The sequence below is a fragment of the Pseudophryne corroboree genome, chromosome 4 (genome assembly GCF_028390025.1).
Source record: "Pseudophryne corroboree isolate aPseCor3 chromosome 4, aPseCor3.hap2, whole genome shotgun sequence".
NCBI lineage: Eukaryota > Metazoa > Chordata > Amphibia > Anura > Myobatrachidae > Pseudophryne > Pseudophryne corroboree.
The window spans coordinates 150,036,202-150,059,292 of record NC_086447.1 but is presented as its reverse complement, the minus strand read 5'-3'; positions in this window follow the sequence as shown (position 1 = coordinate 150,059,292).

Genomic DNA, 23,091 nt, shown 5'->3' with positions numbered 1-23,091 from the left:
GTTTTCAGCTGTGTGCCTATTCTGGAAAGCGGTGATACAAAGTGTAGCCTGCCTAGGAACGAGTTGGCGTTTGCGAGATGCTGCTACTGGTGCCGCCGCTGCTGTTCTTGCAGCGGGAGGCAATACATCTACCCAGTGGGCTGTCACAGTCATGTAGTCCTGAGTCTGCCCTGCTCCACTTGTCCACATGTCCGTGGTTAAGTGGACATTGGGTACAACTGCATTTTTTAGGACACTGGTGAGTCTTTTTCTGACGTCCGTGTACATTCTCGGTATCGCCTGCCTAGAGAAGTGGAACCTAGATGGTATTTGGTAACGGGGGCACACTACCTCAAGAAATTGTCTAGTTCCCTGTGAACTAACGGCGGATACCGGACGCACGTCTAACACCAACATAGTTGTCAAGGCCTCAGTTATCCGCTTTGCAACAGGATGACTGCTGTGATATTTCATCTTCCTCGCAAAGGACTGTTGGACAGTCAATTGCTTACTGGAAGTAGTACAAGTGGTCTTCCGACATCCCCTCTGGGATGACGATCGACTCCCAGCAGCAACAACAGCAGCGCCAGCAGCAGTAGGCGTTACACTCAAGGATGCATCGGAGGAATCCCAGGCAGGAGAGGACTCGTCAGACTTGCCAGTGACATGGCCTGCAGGACTATTGGCTTTCCTGGGTAAGGAGGAAATTGACACTGAGGGAGTTGGTGGTGTGGTTTGCGCGAGCTTGGTTACAAGAGGAAGGGATTTACTGGTCAGTGGACTGCTTCCGCTGTCGCCCAAAGTTTTTGAACTTGTCACTGACTTATTATGAATGCGCTGCAGGTGACGTATAAGGGAGGATGTTCCGAGGTGGTTAACGTCCTTACCCCTACTTATTACAGCTTGACAAAGGCAACACACGGCTTGACACCTGTTGTCCGCATTTCTGTTGAAATACTTCCACACTGAAGAGCTGATTTTTTTGGTATTTTCACCAGGCATGTCAATGGCCATATTCCTCCCACGGACAACAGGTGTCTCCCCGGGTGCCTGACTTAAACAAACCACCTCACCATCAGAATCCTCCTTGTCAATTTCCTCCCCAGCGCCAGCAACACCCATATCCTCATCCTGGTGTACTTCAACACTGACATCTTCAATTTCACTATCAGGAACTGGACTGCGGGTGCTCCTTTCAACACTTGCAGGGGGCGTGCAAATGGTGGAAGGCGCAAGCTCTTCCCGTCCAGTGTTGGGAAGGTCAGGCATCGCAACCGACACAATTGGACTCTCCTTTGGGATTTGTGATTTCGAAGAACGCACAGTTCTTTGCTGTGCTTTTGCCGCAAGTCTTTTCTTTTTTCTAGCGAGAGGATGAGTGCTTCCATCCTCATGTGAAGCTGAACAACTAGCCATGAACATAGGCCAGGGCCTCAGCCGTTCCTTGCCACTCCGTGTCGTAAATGGCATATTGGCAAGTTTACGCTTCTCCTCAAACGCTTTTAATTTTGATTTTTGGGTCATTTTTTTACTGATCTTTTGTGTTTTGGATTTTACATGCTCTGTACTATGACATTGGGCATCGGCCTTGGCAGACGACGTTGATGGCATTTCATCGTCTCGGCCATGACTAGTGGCAGCAGCTTCAGCACGAGGTGGAAGTGGATCTTGATCTTTCCCTATTTTTTTAACCTCCACATTTTTGTTCTCCATATTTTGCGCACAACTAAAAGCCACCACAGGTATACAATGTAGATGGATGGATAGTATAGTATTACTTATACTTATGGACGACGAGTGACGACACAGAGGTAGGTACAGCCGTGGCCTACCGTACTGCTGCTTAGTGCTTATATATAAATATAATATACTGTATAACGGACCTGGTGGACAGTGTCAGCAGCAGACTGCTAAACTAGTATGAAGAAAGAAAAAAAACCACCACAGGTATACAATGTAGATGGATGGATAGTATAGTATTACTTATACTTATGGACGACGAGTGACGACACAGAGGTAGGTACAGCCGTGGCCTACCGTACTGCTGCTTAGTGCTTATATATAAATATAATATACTGTATAACGGACCTGGTGGACAGTGTCAGCAGCAGACTGCTAAACTAGTATGAAGAAAGAAAAAAAAAACACCACAGGTATACAATGTAGATGGATGGATAGTATAGTATTACTTATACTTATGGACGACGAGTGACGACACAGAGGTAGGTACAGCCGTGGCCTACCGTACTGCTGCTTAGTGCTTATATATAAATATAATATACTGTATAACGGACCTGGTGGACAGTGTCAGCAGCAGACTGCTAAACTAGTATGAAGAAAGAAAAAAAAAACACCACAGGTATACAATGTAGATGGATGGATAGTATAGTATTACTTATACTTATGGACGACGAGTGACGACACAGAGGTAGGTACAGCCGTGGCCTACCGTACTGCTGCTTAGTGCTTATATATAAATATAATATACTGTATAACGGACCTGGTGGACAGTGTCAGCAGACTGCTAAACTAGTATGAAGAAAGAAAAAAAACCCACCACAGGTATACAATGTAGATGGATGGATAGTATAGTATTACTTATACTTATGGACGACGAGTGCACTGACGACACAGAGGTAGGTACAGCCGTGGCCTACCGTACTGCTGCTTAGTGCTTATATATAAATATAATATACTGTGTGTATAACGGACCTGGTGGACAGTGTCAGCAGACTGCTAAACTAGTATGAAGAAAGAAAAAAAAAACACCACAGGTATACAATGTAGATGGATGGATAGTATAGTATTACTTATACTTATGGACGAGTGACGACACAGAGGTAGGTACAGCCGTGGCCTACCGTACTGCTGCTTAGTGCTTATATATAAATATAATATACTGTATAACGGACCTGGTGGACAGTGTCAGCAGCAGACTGCTAAACTAGTATGAAGAAAGAAAAAAAAAACACCACAGGTATACAATGTAGATGGATGGATAGTATTACTTATACTTATGGACGACGAGTGACGAGTCGACACAGAGGTAGGTACAGCCGTGGCCTACCGTACTGCTGCTTAGTGCTTAATTATATATATAATATACTGTATAACGGACCTGGTGGACACTGCAGTGTCAGCAGACTGCTAAACAAACTAGCATGAAGAAAGAGTCTCGCGAGAATCCGACAGCGGGATGATGACGTTCGGGCGCGCTCGGGTTAACCGAGCAAGGCGGGAGGATCCGAGTCGCTCGGACCCGTGTAAAAAAAAGGTGAAGTTCGGGCGGGTCGGATTCCGAGGATCCGAACCCGCTCATCACTCGGATTCTATATAAGGAGCCGCGCGTCGCCGCCATTTTCACACGTGCATTGAGATTGATAGGGAGAGGACGTGGCTGGCGTCCTCTCCGAGTCCGTTGTATTATATTAGAACTTAGTTAGTTATAATTGTGGGGAGGATTGGGGACGGGGAGCAGCTGTTAGGGAGTACAGTGCAGGGTTTTGAGTTTAATCCGTTGTTTCTCTGCCTGAAAAAAAAACGCTCCACCATATCTGTGCTCACTCAGTGTGCTGCACTGCTGCATGATATATCTGTGCTGAGTGCACTGCTCACACTGCCTAATTGTGTGGACTGGGGAGCAGTTATAGCAGGAGTACAGTGCACAGTTTTGCTGACAGTGACCACCAGTCCAGTATACGTTTGTCTGCCTGAAAAACACTGTGGTGTTTTTTTTTTCTTTCTTCATGCTAGTTTGTTTAGCAGTCTGCTGACACTGCAGTGTCCACCAGGTCTGTTATACAGTATATTATATATATAATTAAGCACTAAGCAGCAGTACGGTAGGCCACGGCTGTATCTACCTCTGTGTCGACTCGTCACTCGTCGTCCATAAGTATAAGTAATACTATCCATCCATCTACATTGTATACCTGTGGTGTTTTTTTTTTCTATCTTCATACTAGTTTAGCAGTCTGCTGCTGACACTGTCCACCAGGTCCTTTATACAGTATATTATATTTATATATAAGCACTAAGCAGCAGTACGGTAGGCCACGGCTGTACCTACCTCTGTGTCGTCACTCGTCCATAAGTATAAGTAATACTATACTATCCATCCATCTACATTGTATACCTGTGGTGTTTTTTTTTTTTTCTTCATACTAGTTTAGCAGTCTGCTGCTGACACTGTCCACCACGTCCGTTATACAGTATATTATATTTATATATAAGCACTAAGCAGCAGTACGGTAGGCCACGGCTGTACCTACCTCTGTGTCGTCACTCGTCGTCCATAAGTATAAGTAATACTATACTATCCATCCATCTACATTGTATACCTGTGGTGTTTTTTTTTTCTTTCTTCATACTAGTTTAGCAGTCAGCTGCTGACACTGTCCACCAGGTCCGTTATACAGTATATTATATTTATATATAAGCACTAAGCAGCAGTACGGTAGGCCACGGCTGTACCTACCTCTGTGTCGTCACTCGTCGTCCATAAGTATAAGTAATACTATACTATCCATCCATCTACATTGTATACCTGTGGTGTTTTTTTTTTTCTTTCTTCATACTAGTTTAGCAGTCTGCTGCTGACACTGTCCACCAGGTCCGTTATACAGTATATTATATTTATATATAAGCACTAAGCAGCAGTACGGTAGGCCACGGCTGTACCTACCTCTGTGTCGTCACTCGTCGTCCATAAGTATAAGTAATACTATACTATCCATCCATCTACATTGTATACCTGTGGTGTTTTTTTTTCTTTCTTCATACTAGTTTAGCAGTCTGCTGCTGACACTGTCCACCAGGTCCGTTATACAGTATATTATATTTATATATAAGCACTAAGCAGCAGTACGGTAGGCCACGGCTGTACCTACCTCTGTGTCGTCACTCGTCGTCCATAAGTATAAGTAATACTATACTATCCATCCATCTACATTGTATACCTGTGGTGGCTTTTAGTTGTGCGCAAAATATGGAGAACAAAAATGTGGAGGGTAAAAAAATAGGGAAAGGTCAAGATCCACTTCCACCTCGTGCTGAAGCTGCTGCCACTAGTCATGGCCGAGACGATGAAATGCCATCAACGTCGTCTGCCAAGGCCGATGCCCAATGTCATAGTACAGAGCATGTAAAATCCAAAACACAAAAGATCAGTAAAAAAATGACCCAAAAATCAAAATTAAAAGCGTCTGAGGAGTTCCTAGTCTCCACTGATCTGTCACCCAGGATCAGTGAGACAGCTATTAACCCTATAACCGTATCAGACCATGCCCCTATCTCACTGGTCCTTGAGGGTAAACTAACCTTAGGTTCTAATTCACAGTGGAGATTCCCTGCTAAGATGGCCGCCTCCCCAGATTTTAAAACTATGTTGGTAAATGCCTGGGATTCTTATGTTCTCAATAACTCTGGCCATCTATCTGACCCTGCATTATTTTGGCAGACTGCTAAAGCGGTTCTAAGGGGAGATATAATTGCATACATGACAAAGTATAAACGAGATCAAGATGCCACATATAGAGCGGCGCAATCTGCACTCACTTCCTCATTCCAGACTTTTAAATCCTCACCTACGACAACTAACAAACAGAAATATAGAGACGCTAAGACCCAATTTGACCATACTCTGACTCATATGGATAATAGATTCCTTATAGCTGGTAAACACAAACTCTTTCAATATGGAGATAAACCGAGCAGAATGCTTTCTAATCTACTTAAAACTGACAAGGGACCCCAATATGTGACAGCACTGAGGGATTCGACCTCAGCAATACAGACCGAAGGGAAGGCAGTCACTGACATCTTCCACTCCTTCTTTAGCGATTTATACTCCCATAGTAATATCGACCAATCTACCAAAACCTCTTTTTGGGACACTCTACAGTTGCCCCAGATTTCCGCAGAACAATCGGAATCCCTTACGGCCCCTATTACTGTCACTGAAGTAACGGAGGCTATTAAAGCCCTTAAGACACTGAAGACACCAGGCCCCGACGGTTTGTCCGGGGAATTCTTTAAAATACTCTCACCTAAGATAGTAGATTCTTTAACAGCATTTTTCAACTCCATATTCTCCAACCTTACTATCCCACATCATTTTAACTCAGCTCTGATCCGAGTAATACCCAAACCTGGCAAAGACCCACTTCTCCCGTCTTCCTATCGTCCTATTTCCTTACTTAATGTAGATTACAAACTATTTACTAAGCTATTAGCGGATCGACTAAAATTTATCTTGCCTGACATAATTCACAGTGATCAAACTGGTTTTATCACAGGCAGGCACTCGGTGACCAATATTCGTAAAGTTCTAACGGTTTTACAATCCCTGAAGGAGGTTGAAACGGACGACCCTGCCTTCCTATTATCATTGGATGCGGAAAAGGCATTTGACCTGGTGACATGGGATCACCTATTTAAGACACTCCGACGCTTCGGATTCTCAGACCAATTTGTGACCACTATACAAACCATATACCAAAATGCATCTACACAAGTGTTCACAAATAGATATTTATCTCACCCCTTACCGATACACAGGGGGACCAGACAGGGATGTCCTTTATCCCCTTTACTCTTTGCAGCAGCATTAGAACCCCTGGCAATAGCACTGAGGCAATTATCAACCTTCTCGGGAATTTCAGTGGGGAAAAGGGAAGTTAAAATTGGACTATTTGCGGATGATATGATCTTATTTGTCTCCAACCCACGCACTTCAATACCTGCCATTTTTGACACCATACACCGCTTTAGTACCTTTGCCGGCTACCGCATAAATACTCATAAATCCGAACTACTTCCTTTGACCAACATAACAGAACCCCTTCTTTATTCTGCCTTCTCTTCACAATTCACGCTGACCCCTACCAAACTAAAATACTTAGGTATCTATATCCCCTCGGTGCTCTCCCGATTATATCTATTCAACTATACACCCATTATTCAACAAATCAAAACACGGTTAGAATCTTGGAAAGGCCTCAAACTTTCACTGTTGGGTAGGGTAGTAGTGATAAAGGCTATTATCTTTCCAAAATTGGCCTACCTACTTCAGATGCTCCCCGTCACGATCAATAAACAAGACACCATACTCTGTTCGCAAATATTCTCAAAATTTATTTGGAAAAATTCAAAACCACGTATGCCCAAAACCCGAACTTATATTAATAAACGAAAAGGCGGCTTAAGTATGCCCAATATAACAATGTTTGCTAGGTCAGCACTGTTCAAGTTTGCCTCAGATTGGCTCTTACAGTCAAACACATTCACAAATCGAGAACTGGAAGAGGCATTGTTCTATCCTTACTCACCTGCAGCATTGCTTCACACACCAAAAGCCAACCTACCTCAGGAAGTTAAGACTAATATTTTGTTTTGGGACACTTATAGAGCCTGGACCTCCATCCATAAACAACTCGGTACTGATCCATATGAGTCACCATACATACCCTTCTGGGGAAACCCCAACTTTCCCTCCTCTTTAGACAACCGACACTACTACACATGGAAATGTAAGGGGATACTCACTATTAGAGATGTTTTTGACCCTGGTGGAAAGATGCTCTCCTTCTTGCAATTGCGAGACAAATTCACTTTACCCCACTCCAACTTCTTCATGTATCTCCAAGCGCGCCATTACATCAACTCTCTTACTGACCCCTTAGGCAAAATGGTCTCTACCCGAACAGTCCTTGACACTCTCACATTCTGCAGACATAACCCCTTCAAAATCCGGTATCTTTACAATGACCTGGTTGAAATGTCAGCCCCTTCTTGGTCCTCTCTCTCTGATTCCTGGAGACGAGAACTCCCAGAAGCACCTGACATGAGTGAGACCTCCACGAACATTGACCGAGTCCTTAAGGCCTTAAAGTCCGCTAAGTTACAAGAAATACATCTAAGGGTGGTAAACAGGATGTATATATCCCCCTCCCAAAGACAACACTTCCGCCCGGAAGAGTCGGGCAATTGCCCTAAATGTGGAATAAGGGGAGCTTCCCTGTCACACAATCTTTGGTCATGTGGGAAAATTAAACGTTTCTGGTATAAGATTCTCCAATATCTATCCCGACTACTCAAAGTAACTCTCCCTGCTCTGGTGGCCCCGCTGCTGTATGCTGACTTTTCACCGTGGTTGTCACAAGTAGATCTCACCCCGATGATCCCCCTACTGACTGTGATGGTCACAGTAGCAAAACAAGTGATACTGAGGCACTGGATATATAAAACTGCCCCATCATTAGGGGAATGGGAGTCCGCCTTATTGGATGTTATATTTTGTGAGAGAAAAATGGCTACCTTCCAAATTGAAAATGGAGTCATACTTTTTCATAAAAAATGGGGAATGTATATTGAGAGTCTACCCTTGGACAGACGTGAATGCATCTGGAGGGTATTCCGGGACACAACGTGGTATTGGACTAATAGGATAACGGGAACTATAAGTTGATATCAACTTCCTTGAAGATAGAATTACTGAGGGGGCCCCACCTATAACTTAGACTCTCCAAAAAGATCATACTACACACTACAACGTTCACCCCAAAACCAAGACTTCACCTCCTAATCCAGATTGTACTTATGACTAACCCCTCACTCCATCCACCCCCCCCCCCTGTCAATATATACAATATTTGGTTATAGTATCCATGCAATTTTTCTTTCTCTTTACTTTCCATTTCTATCCTTGCCTTTCCTGTCTCCTTTTCTTCCTGACAGCTGAGATGTCTAGTTTACATATTATGTATGTTACCTGAAGTTGGAGGCAGGAGCTCACTCCGGTGAAACATGCCCCCTAATATTGTGTCAGTCAGCTAAGTAGAAATTACTCTAAGTGAAATGTTTGCACTTTTCTTCCCCTTTACTTTAAAAAAAAAAAAAAGCCGTACAGCCCTCAATTTAATCTATTTTTATTCTTATTGCATTTGATTGTTTGTGTCACTGTTGAATATTCTTGTAACTCGACCCTGATAACTTATGTTGTGATTCTATGGCTGTATAATAAAGAAATTTAATAAAAAAAAAAAAAAAAAAAAGCGTCTGAGGAGAAGCGTAAACTTGCCAATATGCCATTTACGACACGGAGTGGCAAGGAACGGCTGAGGCCCTGGCCTATGTTCATGGCTAGTGGTTCAGCTTCACATGAGGATGGAAGCACTCATCCTCTCGCTAGAAAAAAGAAAAGACTTGCGGCAAAAGCACAGCAAAGAACTGTGCGTTCTTCGAAATCCCAAATCCCAAAGGAGAGTCCAATTGTGTCGGTTGCGATGCCTGACCTTCCCAACACTGGACGGGAAGAGCTTGCGCCTTCCACCATTTGCACGCCCCCTGCAAGTGTTGAAAGGAGCACCCGCAGTCCAGTTCCTGATAGTGAAATTGAAGATGTCAGTGTTGAAGTACACCAGGATGAGGATATGGGTGTTGCTGGCGCTGGGGAGGAAATTGACAAGGAGGATTCTGGTGGTGAGGTGGTTTGTTTAAGTCAGGCACCCGGGGAGACACCTGTTGTCCGTGGGAGGAATATGGCCATTGACATGCCTGGTCAAAATACCAAAAAAATCAGCTCTTCAGTGTGGAAGTATTTCAACAGAAATGCGGACAACAGGTGTCAAGCCGTGTGTTGCCTTTGTCAAGCTGTAATAAGTAGGGGTAAGGACGTTAACCACCTCGGAACATCCTCCCTTATACGTCACCTGCAGCGCATTCATAATAAGTCAGTGACAAGTTCAAAAACTTTGGGCGACAGCGGAAGCAGTCCACTGACCAGTAAATCCCTTCCTCTTGTAACCAAGCTCGCGCAAACCACACCACCAACTCCCTCAGTGTCAATTTCCTCCTTACCCAGGAAAGCCAATAGTCCTGCAGGCCATGTCACTGGCAAGTCTGACAAGTCCTCTCCTGCCTGGGATTCCTCCGATGCATCCTTGAGTGTAACGCCTACTGCTGCTGGCGCTGCTATTGTTGCTGCTGGGAGTCGATCGTCATCCCAGAGGGGAAGTCGGAAGACCACTTGTACTACTTCCAGTAAGCAATTGACTGTCCAACAGTCCTTTGCGAGGAAGATGAAATATCACAGCAGTCATCCTGTTGCAAAGCGGATAACTGAGGCCTTGACAACTATGTTGGTGTTAGACGTGCGTCCGGTATCCGCCGTTAGTTCACAGGGAACTAGACAATTTCTTGAGGTAGTGTGCCCCCGTTACCAAATACCATCTAGGTTCCACTTCTCTAGGCAGGCGATACCGAGAATGTACACGGACGTCAGAAAAAGACTCACCAGTGTCCTAAAAAATGCAGTTGTACCCAATGTCCACTTAACCACGGACATGTGGACAAGTGGAGCAGGGCAGACTCAGGACTACATGACTGTGACAGCCCACTGGGTAGATGTATTGCCTTCCGCTGCAAGAACAGCAGCGGCGGCACCAGTAGCAGCATCTCGCAAACGCCAACTCGTTCCTAGGCAGGCTACGCTTTGTATCACCGCTTTCCAGAATAGGCACACAGCTGAAAACCTCTTACGGCAACTGAGGAAGATCATCGCAGAATGGCTTACCCCAATTGGACTCTCCTGGGGATTTGTGACATCGGACAATGCCAGCAATATTGTGAGTGCATTACATCTGGGCAAATTCCAGCACGTTCCATGTTTTGCACATACCTTGAATTTGGTGGTGCAGAATTATTTAAAAAACGACAGGGGCGTGCAAGAGATGCTGTCGGTGTCCAGAAGAATTGCGGGCCACTTTCGGCGTACAGGCACCGCGTACAGAAGACTGGAGCACCACCAAAAACACCTGAACCTGCCCTGCCATCATCTGAAGCAAGAGGTGGTAACGAGGTGGAATTCAACCCTCTATATGCTTCAGAGGATGGAGGAGCAGCAAAAGGCCATTCAAGCCTATACATCTGGCCATGATATAGGCAAAGGAGGTGGAATGCACCTGTCTCAAGCGCAGTGGAGAATGATTTCAACGTTGTGCAAGGTTCTGCAACCTTTTGAACTTGCCACACGTGAAGTCAGTTCAGACACTGCCAGCCTGAGTCAGGTCATTCCCCTCATCAGGCTTTTGCAGAAGAAGCTGGAGGCATTGAAGGAGGAGCTAAAACAGAGCGATTCCGCTAGGCATGTGGGACTTGTGGATGGAGCCCTTCATTCGCTTAACCAGGATTCACGTGTGGTCAATCTGTTGAAATCAGAGCACTACATTTTGGCCACCGTGCTCGATCCTAGATTTAAAACCTACCTTGGATCTCTCTTTACGGCAGACACAAGTCTGCAGAGGTTCAAAGACCTGCTGGTGACAAAATTGTCAAGTCAAGCGGAACGCGACCCGTCAACATCTCCTCCTTCACATTCTCCCGCAACTGGGGGTGCGAGGAAAAGGCTACGAATTCCGAGCCCACCCGCTGGTGGTGATGCAGGGCAGTCTGGAGCGACTGCTGATGCTGACATCTGGTCCGGACTGAAGAACCTGCCAACGATTACTGACAAGTCGTCTACTGTCACTGCATATGATTCTCTCACCATTGAAAGAATGGTGGAGGATTATATGAGTGACCGCATCCAAGTAGGCACGTCAGACAGTCCGTACGTATACTGGCAGGAAAAAGAGGCAATTTGGAGGCCCTTGCACAAACTGGCTTTATTCTACCTAAGTTGCCCTCCCTCCAGTGTGTACTCCGAAAGAGTGTTTAGTGCCACCGCTCACCTTGTCAGCAATCGGCGTACGAGGTTACTTCCAGAAAATGTGGAGTAGATGATGTTCATTAAAATGAATTATAATCAATTCCTCCATGGAGACATTCACCAGCAGGAATTGCCTCCAGAAAGTACACGAGGACCTGAGATGGTGGATTCCAGTGGGGACGAATTAATAATCTGTGAGGAGGGGGATGTACACAGTGAAAGGGGTGATGAATCGGACGATGATGATGAGGTGGACATCTTGCCTCCGTAGAGCCAGTTTGTGCAAGGAGAGATTGATTGCTTCTTTTTTGGTGGGGGCCCAAACCAACCAGTCATTTCAGTCACAGTCGTGTGGCAGACCCTGTCGCTGAAATGATGGGTTCGTTAAAGTGTGCATGTCCTGTTTTTACAACATAAGGGTGGGTGGGAGGGCCCAAGGACAATTCCATCTTGCACCTCTTTTTTCTTTCATTTTTCTTTGCGTCATGTGCTGTTTGTGGAGTATTTTTTTGAAGGGCCATCCTGCGTGACACTGCAGTGACACTCCTAGATGGGCCAGGTGTTTGTGTCGGCCACTAGGGTCGCTTAGCTTAGTCACACAGCTACCTCATTGCGCCTCTTTTTTTCTTTGCGTCATGTGCTGTTTGGGGAGTATTTTTTTGAAGGGCCATCCTGCGTGACACTGCAGTGCCACTCCTAGATGGGCCAGGTGTTTGTGTCGGCCACTAGGGTCGCTTAGCTTAGCCATCCAGCGACCTCGGTGCAAATTTTAGGACTAAAAATAATATTGTGAGGTGTGAGGTGTTCAGAATAGACTGAAAATTAGTGGAAATTATGGTTATTGAGGTTAATAATACTATGGGATCAAAATGACCCCCAAATTCTATGATTTAAGCTGTTTTTTAGGGTCTTTTAAAAAAAACACCCGAATCCAAAACACACCCGAATCCGACAAAAAAAATTCGGTGAGGTTTTGCCAAAACGCGTCCGAACCCAAAACACGGCCACGGAACCAAACCCAAACCCAAAACACAAAACCCGAAAAATTTCAGGTGCACATCACTAGTTAGAACGCCATTGGTGGGGCGCGGTCCGGACAACAGAGGCATGACCGGACCATTGGGGAGGAAGACAGAGGCAGATGCGTGCCACTGTGACCCGGCATGTGACAAGTAGCTCCTTGCCCGAGCGCAGGAGCTGCGCTGCCAGGGAGCTGCTCTTCAAATACACAAGCATCGCCGCTGTGCAATGCTTTTGTACTTGTGCAGGGGGGGGGGGTACATGCGGGGTGGACTAGCCCTGTGCTGGGCGTCCCCCCGCATTTCAAAGTTAATGATTGTAGATATGCTAAATTTAGCACGTCTACAGTCAACTCTGAATTAACCCCTTAGTCAAAATCGCTGGTAAAGTTAGTCAGTTCAAGGTAAATCGCTCAGTCAAAATCGCTCATAGTCAAAATCAGTGGCCCTCATTCCGAGTTGTTCGCTCGGTATTTTTCATCGCATCGCAGTGAAAATCCGCTTAGTACGCATGCGCAATGTTCGCACTGCGACTGCGCCAAGTAACTTTACTATGAAGAAAGTATTTTTACTCACGGCTTTTTCTTCGCTCCGGCGAACGTAATGTGATTGACAGGAAATGGGTGTTACTGGGCGGAAACACGGCGTTTCAGGGGCGTGTGGCTGAAAACGCTACCGTTTCCGGGAAAAACGCAGGAGTGGCCGGAGAAACGGTGGGAGTGCCTGGGCGAACGCTGGGTGTGTTTGTGACGTCAACCAGGAACGACAAGCACTGAAATGATCGCACAGGCAGAGTAAGTCTGGAGCTACTCTGAAACTGCTAAGTAGTTAGTAATCGCATTATTGCGAATACATCGGTCGCAATTTTAAGAAGCTAAGATTCACTCCCAGTAGGCGGCGGCTTAGCGTGTGTAACTCTGCTAAATTCGCCTTGCGACCGATCAACTCGGAATGAGGGCCAGTGTTCTGCCAGTGAATGAAAAACAAACAAACCACTGCTTAGGTCGCTGCATGTACTCACAACCTCCAGTATCTCATTAATCATTTCATACAAACTTGCTGTAGCTGTATTTTCAGCATAAAAAATGTTGTGAGCTTTATAAACTGAATAGAACAATGCAACACTATCTTGTTCTAATTTTGGAACAGATTCAATGGGATATATTTACTAAGGTCCCGATTTTGACCGAGATGGTGTTTTTTCTTCAAAGTTTCATCTCGGGAATTTACTAAACTCAAATCACGGCAGTGATGAGGGCATTCGTATTATTTTGGAAGTCCTAGGAAAAAATTACGAATCAATACACCATCGGTCAAATACGCCTGGAATTTGGTAGAAATCGGTCATTTACTAAAAAGTGCAAATCACAAACACTGCCGACAATAGCCAAACACTGCCGCGATAAAATACAAATCGTGAAAAAGTGCTAAAAAAAACAGACCTGCTTTTTTTTTACCGTGTTCGGATAGGCATGCACGGATCCATGAGATCCGTGCATGTTTTTTTGTGGGAAGGGGTGGGAAAGTGTTATTTTTATAAAAAAAAAATGTGGGGTCCCCCCTCCTAAGCCAAACCAGCCTCGGGCTTTTTGAGCCGGCCCTGGTTGAAAAAATATGGGGGAAAAAGTGACAGGGGTTCCCCCATATTTAAACAACCAGCACCGGGCTCTGGTGTGGATGTATGTATTAAACTTTTACTTTCAAGGTGTGTGTCTTCTGTTTTTATTGGGGTATTTTTTTACCAGCGGGCCCGGTTTTCCACCGCATGCTGGTACTTGTGGTTCTCCAAGTACCAGCTTGCGGGGGAGGCTTGCTGGGACTTGTAGTACTGCTACTAAAAACAATATTCATTTTTTGACAAAAAGGCTATCAGCCCCCCATCCGCAGCCCTTGGATGGGTGGGACAGCCTCGGGCTTCACCCCTGGCCCTTGGGTGGCTGGAGGGGGGGACCCCTTGATTGAAGTGGTCCCCACTCCTCCAGGGTACCCCGGCCAGGGGTGACTAGTTGGGTATGTAATGCCAGGGCCGCAGGGACCAATATAAAAGTGTCCCCCGGCTGTGGCATTATGTATCTGGCTAGTGGAGCCCGGTGCTGGTTTCAGAAATACGGGGGACCCCTACGCTTTTTGTCCCCCGTAAAAAATAAAGGGAACACTAAAATAACACATCCTAGATCTGAATGAATGAAATATTCTTATTAAATACTTTGTTCTTTACATAGTTGAATGTGCTGAAAACAAAATCACACAAAAACTATAAATGGAAATCAAATTTATTAACCCATGGAGGTCTGGATTTGGAGTTTCACTCAAAATTAAAGTGGAAAAACACACTACAGGCTGATCCAACTTTGATGTAATGTCCTTAAAACAAGTCAAAATGAGGCTCAGTAGTGTGTGTGGCCTCCACGTGCCTGTATGACCTCCCTACAATGCCTGGGCATGCTCCTGAAGAGGTGGCGGATGGTCTCCTGAGGGATCTCCTCCCAGACCTGGACTAAAGCATCCGCCAACTCCTGGACAGTCTGTGGTGGATGGAGCGAGACATGATGTACCAGATGTGCTCAATTGGATTCAGGTCTGGGGAACGGGCGGGCCAGTCCATAGCATCAATGCCTTCGTCTTGCAGGAACTGCTGACACACTCCAGCCACATGAGGTCTAGCATTGTCTTGCATTAGGAGGAACCCAGGGCCAACCGCACCAGCATATGGTCTCACAAGGGGTCTGAGGATCTCATCTCAGTACCTAATGGCAGTCAGGCTACCTCTGACGAGCACATGGAGGGCTGTGCGGCCCCCCAAAGAAATGCCACCCCACACCATTACTGACCCACTGCCAAACCGGTCATGCTGGAGAATGTTGCAGGCAGCAGAACGTTCTCCTTGGCATCTCCAGACTCTGTCACGTCTGTCACATGTGCTCAGTGAGAACCTGCTTTCATCTGTGAAGAGCACAGGGCGCCAGTGGCGAATTTGCCAATCTTGGTGTTCTCTGGCAAATGCCAAATGTCCTGCACGGTGTTGGGCTTTAAGCACAACCCTGCTGCTCCTCCATCCCCCTGCCCCATGCCTTGGACATCTCTGCTTTGCTCGCATACCACCATCAGGCTTCTACCTGCTTGCTTGCACCTCATGTCATCTGTCTGTTGCCCCTCCCCACTAGATTGTTAGCTCTTCAGAGCAGGGCCCTCTTTCCTCTTGTCTAAGCCCTCTTCTTGACACATTTCACTCAGCGACCATCTTTACCTGCTTTTTCTCCTGCTGATAAATGGCCCCTCTCTATCTATGGCCGCCAGCCCCAAGTAGTACAATGATCACTCCCTCACTACTTATATCTAAGCTGTATTGTGTATGAGAATTGTGGTGCTCTTTGTTACCTGCACTCCATTTTTGTTATTTATTTACTGTTATGCTAAGTTTTGTCTCCCTGTACTGTCCTTTGTACGGCAATGCGAAACACTTGTGGCGCCCTATAAATAAAATGTAATAATAATAATAATAATAACCCCCACCTGTGGACGTCAGGCCCTCATACCACCTTCATGGAGTCTGTTTCTGATCGTTTAAGTAGACACATGCACATTTGTGGCTTGCTGGAGGTCATTTTGCAGGGCTCTAGCAGTGCTCCTCCTGTTCCTCCTTGCACAAAGGCGGAGGTAACGGTCCTGCTGCTGGGTTGTTGCCCTCCTACGGCCTCCTCCACGTCTCCTGATGTACTGGCCTGTCTCCTGGTAGCGCCTCCATGCTCTGGACACTACGCTGACAGACACAGCAAAACTTCTTTCCACAGCTCACATTGATGTGCCATCCTGGATGAGCTGCACTACCTGAGCCACTTGTGTGGGTTCTAGACTCCGTCTCATGCTACCACTAGAGTGAAAGCACCGCCAGCTTTCAAAAGTGACCAAAACATCAGCCAGAAAGCATAGGAGCTGAGAAGTGGTCTGTGGTCACCACCTGCAGAACCACTCCTTTATTGGGGGTGTCTTGCTAATTGCCAATAATTTCTACCTGTTGTCTATTCCATTTGCACAACAGCATGTGAAATTGATTGTAAATCAGTGTTGCTTCCTAAGTGGACATTTTGATTTCACAGAAGTGTGATTGACTTGGAGTTACATTGTGTTGTTTAAGTGTTCTCTTTATTTTTTTGAGCAGTGTATATAGTTAATAACTTTATTTTGCAGTCATTTGTGCTTTTAGATTAAAAATGTATTAACTTTTCCAGAAATAATGACATGTTGGGTTGTAATTACAAAGGGTCAGTTGGCTGGTAAACGCTATACCTTTATTTCCATTGATGGCTGGCACAGTACAACAGAGTCAGACTGTCAGGAATCGATTACAAATCATCCCCTTCATGGATTATTTGTAAGAAGCCACAAAATGTTGCAGTGCTGGACAGTTGCAGTTGGAAAGCATATGCTAGCACAAATCACACCTAAAGCAAATCAAAGAACATAAGAGACTGGCAAAGAAGGCACAGACATGAAACAGAGGGTAGACACCAGACAGGGCCCCGCTCCTCAGAGCTTACAGTCTGATTTCTTTTTGTAGGGTAAATTGGGTTAATTCATAACATTTTCCAAATCATAGTGTTGCTGTATCACATGTTCCGCAAACTACTCTGTTGAAGGCTTGAAGATTGGATGTAGCCACTAGATGGCAATATATCCCTTTGCATTATACAGTAGCTGACGCGCATCACTTGGAGAAAAGTTTTGCTGCACATCATTTTCCTTATATAATTCCTGAAGTATTTATACACACACACAGCCACATAGAAAACACTGAGCAAACTTTCATCATTAAAAGCATCTCTCTACAATCTTCTCAAATTGCTTACTGCATATTTGTATTGTTTTAATCAATGAATTATTCATTTTGATTTTTTTTTGCAACAAACATATAATAAAGCACAGAGTTTTAGCTGCAAAATGCTCCCTGGATTTGCTCTTGATCACCTACTCGGAGCAATTTATCTGCATGCCGAAAGCTTAGTCCACTTTTAACACATAGGGTACTAGTACTCATATAAGGGAAATATTATACTAAGAATGAATGCAGAATTATAACTTTAGTCACAGCATGTGAGTCTTCCTAACAAATTACACATTTAATGCTATTACTGTTTGCCAGTGGCACTGTAGTTTGACAAGTGGCTGGGACTGTCAATCATCATTATGATGCTGCTACTGGAGTGTGTTTTTTTGTGTTTTTTTGGGCAGGGAGATCAGCATTTAAATCCATAACAGCATACAGTATAACAGTAACAAGATATAGTGATCAGCCAGCTGATAGCTAGACCCATAGGCGTTTCTATAATGGGTGCAGTGTGTGAGGTGCACACAGGCCACTAGGCATAGTTGCCTACTCTCCCTCATTCTGTAGGAGACTCCCTGAAATAGTAGCAATCTCCCTCACTCCCTGAATAGACCAACAATCTCCCGGATTGCACCTTACCCCATTATAAAGTTGTTACATTCTTGGGGTATATAAAGAAATCAGAGATACATACTGCACATTCAAATGAGTTTATCAGTGCCATTTTCCTGCATTGGTTATAAGTAGAGATGAGCGGGTTCGGTTCGTCGAGATCCGAATCCCCCCGAACTTCTCGTGGTTTATACGGGTCCGAGGCAGCCTCGGTTCTTCCCGCCTAACACGCAAAACCCGAACGGGGGAAAACGTCATCATCCCGCTGTCGGATTCTCGCAAGATTCGGATTCCATATAAAGAGCCGCGCGTCGCCGCCATTTTCACTCATGCATTGTCGATTGAGCGGAGAGGACGTGGCTACGTTCTCTGCCTGAAAAGCTCAATATCTGTGCTCAGTGTGCTGCATTGTGGTGACCAGTATATAGTAGTACAGTGCTGCATTGTGGTGACCACAAGTATATAGTAGTACAGTACAGTAGGCCATAGCGTTATCTTGCAGCTCCGTGTCAGACTCAGTTCTATTCTCTGGATCAGTGCTCAGTATCTTTGCTGCATTGTGGGGACCAGTATATAGTAGTACAGTGCTGCATTGTGGTGACCACCAGTATATAGTAGTACAGTACAGTAGGCCATTTCTGTATCTTGCTGCTCTGTGTCACTTCTATTCTCCTGATCAGTGCTCAATATCTGTGCTGCATTGTGGTGACCACCAGTATATAGTAGTACAGTGCTGCATTGTGGTGACCACCAGTATATAGTAGTATAGTACAGTAGTTGATTGCTGTATCTTGCAGCTCCGTATCAGACTCAGTTCTATTCTCCTGATCAGTGCTCAATATCTGCTGCATTGTTGTGACCAGTATATATAGTAGTATAGTGCTGCATTGTGGTGACCACCAGTATATAGTAGTACAGTACAGTAGTCCATTGCTGTATCTTGCAGCTCCGTGTCAGACTCAGTTCTATTCTCCTGATCAGTGCTCAATATCTGCTGCATTGTTGTGACCAGTATATACTATAGTAGTACAGTGCTGCATTGTGGTGACCACCAGTATATAGTAGTACAGTACAGTAGACCATATCATTATCTTGCTGCACCGTGTCACTTCTAGTATCCTGATCAGTGCTTAATATCTGTGCTCAGTGTCAGTGCTGCATTGTGGTGACCAGTATACTACAGTACAATAGTCCAGTGCTGTTCTCGCTGCTCAGTGTCAGTTCTCCGTAGTATCATCAGTGATCAGTATAATCAGTTCTCAGTATATTCAGTGCACTGTTAGACGTGCGCCTGTTTTCCGCCATTAGTGCATTGGGATTTAGACAATTGTTGAAGTTATTGTGTCCCCGGTACAAAATCCCATCTAGATTCCACTTCACTAGGCAGGCGATAGTGAGATTTTACCAATTAATATCAGTGATTTATAATTATTAATTACAGTGATCTTGCCAAATAATTCCAGTGATTTTGTCATTTTCTTCCAGTGATTTGGACCAATAATACCATTGATTAGAACAAATAATTCCTGTGATTTTGTCATTTTCTTCCAGTGAGTTGGACCAATAATACCATTCATTAGAACGAATAATTCCTGTGATTTTGTCATTTTCTTCCAGTGATTTGGACCAATAATACCATTGATTAGAACAAATAATTCCTGTGATATTGAGGTGTTTGTGTCGCTTAGCTTAGCCATCCAGCGACCACAGTGCACCTCTTTTTCTCTTTTCTTTGCATCATGTGCTGTTTGGGGACTATTTTTTTAAGTGCCATCCTGTCTGACACTTCCGTAGATGTCCAGTGGTACTGCCATTTGATATAATTCCCGACATTACTGCCATTTAATTCCAGTGATTTTGTCATTTTCTTCCAGTGATTTGGGCCACTAATACCATTGTTTAGAACAAATAATTCCTGTGATTTTGTCATTTTCTTCCAGTGATTTGGACCAATAATACCATTGATTAGAACAAATAATTCCTGTGATATTGAGGTGTTTCTGTCGCTTAGCTTAGCCATCCAGCATCCACAGTGCACCTCTTTTTCTCTTTTCTTTGCATCATGTGCTGTTTTGGGCCAATTTTTTTAAGTGCCATCCTGTCTGACACAGCAGTGCCACTCCTAGATGGGCCAGGTGTTTGTGCCGGCCACTTGGGTCGCTTAGCTTAGTCATCCAGCGACCTCGGGGCAAATTTTAGGACTAAAAATAATATTGTGAGGTGTGAGGTGTTCAGAATAGACTGGAAATGAGTGGAAATTATGGTTATTGAGGTTACTAATACTATGGGATCAAAATTAGTGATGAGCGGGTTCGGTTTCTCGGAAACCGAACCCCCCCGAACTTCACGCTTTTTACACGGGTCCGAGGCAGACTCGGATCTTCCCGCCTTGCTCGGCTAACCCGAGCGCGCCCGAACGTCATCATCCCGCTGTCGGATTCTCGCGAGGCTCGTATTCTGTCGCGAGACTCGGATTCTATATAAGGAGCCGCGCGTCGCCGCCATTTTCACACGTGCATTGAGATTGATAGGGAGAGGACGTGGCTGGCGTCCTCTCCGTTTAAAATAGAAATAGATAGTGAGAGTGAGACACTTGATTTACTGGAGCTTAGGAGTACTCAGAGAGTGCAGAGTTTACTAGTGACTGACCAGTGACCACCAGTGCAGTTTTATTATTATTTAATATAATCCGTTCTCTGCCTGAAAAAAAACGATACACAGTGACACAGTATACCATATCTGTGCTCAGCCTCAGTGTGCTGCATCACTGTGCTGAGTGCTCACTGCTCACACAGCTTAATTGTGGGGGAGACTGGGGAGCAGTTATAGCAGGAGTACATATATTTAACAGTGCACACTTTTGCTGCCAGAGTGCCACTGCCAGTGTGACTGACCAGTGACCAGTGACCAACAGTATATTGTGAATGTCTGCCTGAAAAAGTTAAACACTCGTCGTGTGGTGTTTTTATTCTATAAACGCATTCTGCTGACAGTGTCCAGCAGGTCCGTCATTATATAATATATACCTGTCCTGCAGTAGTGATATATATATATTTTTTATATCATTATCATCCAGTCTATACTAGCAGCAGACGCAGTACGGTAGTCCACGGCTGTAGCTACCTCTGTGTCGGCAGTCGCTCGTCCATAATTGTATACCTACCTGTGGTGGTTTTTTTTTTTTTCTATCTTCTTCATACTAGTAGTTAACTTTAGGAGTCTGCAGTGCAGACAGTGTCCAGCAGGTCCGTCATTATATAATATATACCTGTCCGGCTGCATAGTGATATATATATATTTTTTATATCATTATCATCCAGTCTATATTAGCAGCAGACGCAGTATGGTAGTCCACAGCTGTAGCTACCTCTGTGTCGGCAGTCGCTCGTCCATCCATAATTGTATACCACCTACCTGTTGTGTTTTTTTTTTTCTATCTTCTTGATACTAGTAGCTTACTTTAGGAGTCTGCAGTGCTGACAGTGTCCAGCAGGTCCGTCATTATATAATATATACCTGTCCGGCTGCAGTAGTGATATATATATATTTTTTATATCATTATCATCCAGTCTATATTAGCAACAGACGCAGTACGGTAGTCCACGGCTGTAGCTACCTCTGTGTCGGCAGTCGCTCGTCCATCCATAATTGTATACCACCTACCTGTTGTGTTTTTTTTTTCTATATTCTTGATACTAGTAGCTTACTTTAGGAGTCTGCAGTGCTGACAGTGTCCAGCAGGTCCGTCATTATATAATATATACCTGTCCGGCTGCAGTAGTGATATATAAATATTTTTTATATTATTATCATCCAGTCTATATTAGCAGCAGATGCAGTACGGTAGTCCACGGCTGTAGCTACCTCTGTGTCGGCAGTCGCTCGTCCATCCATAATTGTATACCACCTACCTGTGGTGTTTTTTTTTTTTTCTATCTTTTTGATACTAGTAGCTTACTTTAGGAGTCTGCAGTGCTGACAGTGTCCAGCAGGTCCGTCATTATATAATATATACCTGTCCGGCTGCAGTAGTGATATATATATATTTTTTATATCATTATCATCCAGTCTATATTAGCAGCAGACGCAGTACGGTAGTCCACGGCTGTAGCTACCTCTGTGTCGGCAGTCGCTCGTCCATCCATAATTATATACCACCTACCTGTGGTGTTTTTTTTTTCTATCTTCTTGATACTAGTAGCTTACTTTAGGAGTCTGCAGTGCTGACAGTGTCCAGCAGGTCCGTCATTATATAATATATACCTGTCCGGCTGCAGTAGTGATATATATATATATTTTTTTTATATCATTATCATCCAGTCTATATTAGCAGCAGACGCAGTACGGTAGTCCACGGCTGTAGCTACCTCTGTGTCGGCAGTCGCTCGTCCATCCATAATTGTATACCACCTACCTGTGGTGTTTTTTTTTTCTATCTTCTTGATACTAGTAGCTTACTTTAGGAGTCTGCAGTGCTGACAGTGTCCAGCAGGTCCGTCATTATATAATATATACCTGTCCGGCTGCAGTAGTGATATATATATATTTTTTATATCATTATCATCCAGTCTATATTAGCAGCAGACGCAGTACGGTAGTCCACGGCTGTAGCTACCTCTGTGTCGGCAGTCGCTCGTCCATCCATAAGTATACTAGTATCCATCCATCTCCATTGTTTACCTGAGGTGCCTTTTAGTTGTGCCTATTAAAATATGGAGAACAAAAATGTTGAGGCTCCAAAAATAGGGAAATATCAAGATCGACTTCCACCTCGTGCTGAAGCTGCTGCCACTAGTCATGGCCGAGACGATGAAATGCCATCAAAGTCGTCTGCCAAGGCCGATGCCCAATGTCATAGTACAGAGCATGTAAAATCCAAAACACCAAATATCAGTAAAAAAAGGACTCAAAAATCTAAAAAAAAATTGTCGGAGGAGAAGCGTAAACTT